Source organism: Frankliniella occidentalis, unplaced genomic scaffold (assembly GCF_000697945.3).
Source record: "Frankliniella occidentalis isolate FOCC.00 unplaced genomic scaffold, Focc_3.1 Scaffold41, whole genome shotgun sequence".
In the NCBI taxonomy this organism is placed as follows: domain Eukaryota; kingdom Metazoa; phylum Arthropoda; class Insecta; order Thysanoptera; family Thripidae; genus Frankliniella; species Frankliniella occidentalis.
The window spans coordinates 589,601-593,944 of NW_026267171.1; the positions used below are offsets into that span (position 1 = coordinate 589,601).

A 4,344-nucleotide genomic window follows, 5' to 3' on the forward strand; every position below is an offset into this window, starting at 1 on the left:
GCCCCGCCACGCCCCCGCCCGTCGAGAGACACTGTCGCGCGCAGCTCGCAGCACCTTTAACATTTCAACCCTTTCCAAATGCCATGCCAAAACACACATACACTCACACACACACACGCCGAATTCCAGCGCGCCGTCGACCAATGTATGTGCGTTTTATTTTGCGCGCGCGTGTGAGAGTGTGTGAGTGTATGCGAGTGTCGGACTCCCGCAGATCGGCAGGCAGCATATAGTATATGGTATAGTATGTATATGCACTCAGGGCGAGATAACCTTTTCCGATCAAAAGCCAGCCAGGCGGCCAGCCCCAGTCTCTAGCGCGATGTGCGCCACGCCGCGCCACGCCGCGAGACCGACCGAGAAAAATTACATGGAGTGTACTCAGGAAAGGTATTTATACTACGTATGCACAACGTAACATTATAATGCAAGGTAGGCCGGGCCGTACAACACAAAATTATGTCCGCCTCGAAAGGAAATGGGGTGCTTTTTTCGCGGAACTTTTGGTTGGCAGACCGTTTTGACGTGTGACGTGACTGCAGAGAGTTGAGAGCGCGCCGCCCACAACAATAAAGCACCCCACACAGACGCTCGCTCGCGGCACGCTCACTGCTCGACACGCTCGCGGCACGCTCGTGGAAGACCCGAGCGGAATGCGTCATGGACCGCGCGCTGCGATAACCACGATAACACGCGGGAATGTTATCGAGGGTAACGGTACCGTCCACACACGCGCCGCACGGTAGAAAACGGAAAAAAAAAAAAATACGGGGGAAAATTGATCAAAACAAGTTTAAAATAGATGATATACAAATAAATGAATGAAAAGCCGCCGAAAAAAAAACAGAACCGCCGTGTGTTAAAAAGAAAGCGTACGGCGGACGAACAAATCCCCACAGTGGACCAAACCTGGCGAGTCGTTGCTGTGGCACACGATGCCAAAGGGGCACGGCAAATGCACAAGTAGTACGGCCCCGTCCCTGCGGCCAGGCCGGCCGGCCGGCCGGCCGGTGGGCGGATCGCAGGACGGAATTCTATCCCATTCCACGTCAACCCATCCTTACTTTATGCCTATCCCCATCCCCATCCAATTCCATTCTATCCCAGACGAGGCAGTCAGCCAAAGCGGCGGCGGCGGCGGCACGGCGGCAAGCTCCCCGCGGCTCCCGCCCAAGGAATTCGCTCACTCATAAGAAACTCCCCGCTCGGGCGGCTGCAGGCGGCTCGGTATGTGACGCCGGTGCGTTCTCCGTTCTCCACATTGGCGTCATTCATGACGCTGGCCGGAGGCTCAAGGCGAAGGCGCAAAACGAAAAGGCTGAGCCCCCCACCCCCACCCCTCCTTTAGCTCCACCGGATCGGACCGTGTCCGGGGTCGCGGGCACCACAAAGAGCATCGACAAAGGCGTAAGACTAGACGTGCACTCCGAACGGCCCGAGAAAAATAATACTAAATCGCCGTAAAAACTCACGCGCCGAGGTAAGATGTGCGCTGCTGACGAAAAGGGTTTACAGAAGTGTGCGAGCCACGTGGGTGCACAAAAGGGACGGGGAGGGCGCCGTGCGTTCGTGCGCGCTGCATCGTGCAGCGGGGGCTTATCTGAAGAGCACACACACACACGGACACACGCACGGACAGCCAAAGCACCCCATGAAGTAGACACATTCATCCGTCAGCGTGGCGTGGCGTGGCGTGGCGCGGCTTCCAGGGAACGGGTCCCACGCCACCGCGGCGCCCGGCGGCGGCCGCCGACTTCCATTTGACAAAAATGTTAATGTGCCTGGAAATGCACTCCCCGCCGAGGCGCCCCGTGCCAGGGCCTTCCCCGCGTGGCCACTGACACCGCGCCGGGGCGGGGAGGAGGTGAGAGGTGAGGTGTCCGCCGTGGTGCGGTGGTGTGCCGGCCGCTGCGGCACCGCAGAGCCTTGAGCCCGCCGTTTTCAGACCGAGGAAGAGACAAGATTGGCCAGCGGCGGCCGCAGCGGCGTGTGCCGCATTCACATGGCCGCATCGCGCGACGCTGCAGCTGCCGAGCCCGCTGCAGCAGAGCCGCGTACACACCTGCGGGAGGGAGCGCCCGTCCCGACCCGTCCCCTCAGCTCTCATAATATGCATGACAACTCCTCGAGGCTCGTTTGAGTGGTGCCGGCCCGAGTCCGAGCCGAGCCCGAGTCCCGGTCGGGGAAGACCAATCGACGGTAAATAGGAGATACGTCGAAAAGGGGCAACGTTTTGGCTTAACTCGACGAGGTTACCCACCCACTACGATTGCATTTTCTGAAACCCCAAATTCTGGGTCCTGCCGGTCCTGCCTCGGTTACGCCCGTCCTTGCGCGCCGCACAGGAGGAGGCTGCACTAAAAGGCCCCAGGCCGCAGACCCAGGTAACCCGTGTCTGCCCGGCTCCTGCAGTACACGAGGCTGTGCTGCAGATGGGTACCGCCACTGCGACCCCATGCCCAACGGGCCCAGGCCATGGGCCCAGGTACCCGCGCTGGCCCCTGCTCCCGAGTTACGCATACAGCTGCGGCGCACGGTGCAGCACACGGCGTATGGAGCAGGTCCGCCCCGCCCCGTCCGCCGTTGCCACATTTCAGACGGCCGGCGGGAGAGGCGGGGTGGAGAAAAGGGAAGGGGCCGCCGGGGGCCGCGGGGGGGGGGCACGGCTGCGGGGCGCGGGGAGGGATGCCCTGCGAACGCTGCTGCGCCCCGCGCGCGCGCGCCCTGACCTCCGTCGATCCGATACGCTTCGCGCCGCGCGTGCCTCGTTTTTCGCGCTCGGCGCAGCGCGCAAAGGCGAACGCATCTCGCCGCCACAGCCACAGCCGCCCCCGCGGCCACCTTCCACTCGGGGGTCAGCGTGCGGAGCGGAGCAGCCTGACGACAGCGTGACGCGCGCCCAAACTCTTCCAACGCGGTGTAGCGCGCACCCCCCCCCCCCTCCTGCGGCCGCGAGCGTCCTCCATATTTCCGTCCCTCTGACGGCAGTGCCCTCAAGGTTATCATTTCCCACTAAACCGGCATCCAAAGCTCGCGACCGCGTGCAGCTGGCAGAGGGAGGCACGTCAGATGGAGGGGCTGCTGTGGGGTGAGGACGTCACGAGTGTTAAACTGCCGTCAGGGGAGCCGTCAGTTTCTGTCGCGATCACCCTGCAGTGCTTTTCCCAGTAGGCGACCCACGTAGAGCGGGGCGGTGGCTAGACAATGTTGCGCCGACGACAGGTCGACGCGATCACACGACGCCCGCGCGCGGTCACCAAAAGAGACGCGTGCCAGAGGCGCTTCCTCAAGAGTTGCAGTTCAGAGTGTTCGAGCCAAAACGTCCAGCCCCAGTCCGGCAGCAGCAGCTAGAGCGCGAGCCTCTGGGCTAGTCGCGCCTCTAGGCTGCCAGCGCCCCACCGGCCCCAGTCGATCATAAATAAACAGCTGTTCTGTTCCGACACGCGGAACAGAGTAGTGACGGGCCGGGCCGGACCGATCCCTCACATCATATAGGAGCCTTTCTCTCGGCCGGGAGGAGGAGAGGGGGCTACGGGGCCAACAGTTTGGTGACGTAAATGCATCCCGATGCAATCGGAACCAACAAGGTGGCGGGGCGGGGTGGGGCGGGCGGTCAACGGGTGGCAGCTGTCCTGTCGGGTCGGGGGGCCGACTGGGGAGAAAGGACAATGGGGAAGAGTAACACGCGTCGGGAGAGGCGCGGGGGCCGCGGGGGTAGGGTGAAAACAAGGACAAGGGTCATGAAGGAGAGGGCGGGGCTGAGGGCACATGGCGCGCCAGGTACCACGCGGACCACCCCAAAGAGAACGCCCAAGTCAAAATTACGTTAAAGTGACGTCAAAGCGTCATTGTGGCCTTTACAGTCAAAATCTAGTCCTCCCAGGTAGGAACTTAGACGTCAAAGTGACCTGCAAAGACCTCATTTCGACCCCGTTCGGACTTATTGTAATCACTGGGACGCCCTTTTAGAATTTGAAGAAGCAATGACAACGGGCATGTAAATAACCGGATGGCGTGGACGAGTTGCCCGTCCGCCTCTCGCACACGCTACAGGTACCCTGCAGGTACCCACTGGTACTACTCGCAGCCGCCTCGCCGCGCCGCCAGCCACGGCCCGACCGGCCGCTTTGGAATCTCAGGAATCCATCCATTCCTTTTCTTTCGCAACGCCAACAACAACGCCCCGCTTGCTGCCAGTCGGCCCCAGCCAACAGCACAGCATGCGACGCGCACCCGCCAAAATATCAAAAATGTTCGCATGCGGTCTGCCGGCGGCCCTGCCCCGGGCCTAAGTGACACCGGCACAGCGGCACAACAGCGCCCCCTCCCTCCCCGCCCCCTCCG

The 4,344-nt window shown here is 62.0% G+C and overlaps 1 protein-coding gene across 5 annotated transcripts in view; it reads right to left on the reverse strand.

Moving 5' to 3' along the window:
• LOC113203269 (serine/threonine-protein kinase Warts) overlaps positions 1–4,344 on the reverse strand; it is a 24,493-nt gene that overhangs the window by 17,054 nt on the left and 3,095 nt on the right. The gene's annotated exons all lie outside the window — the stretch shown is intronic.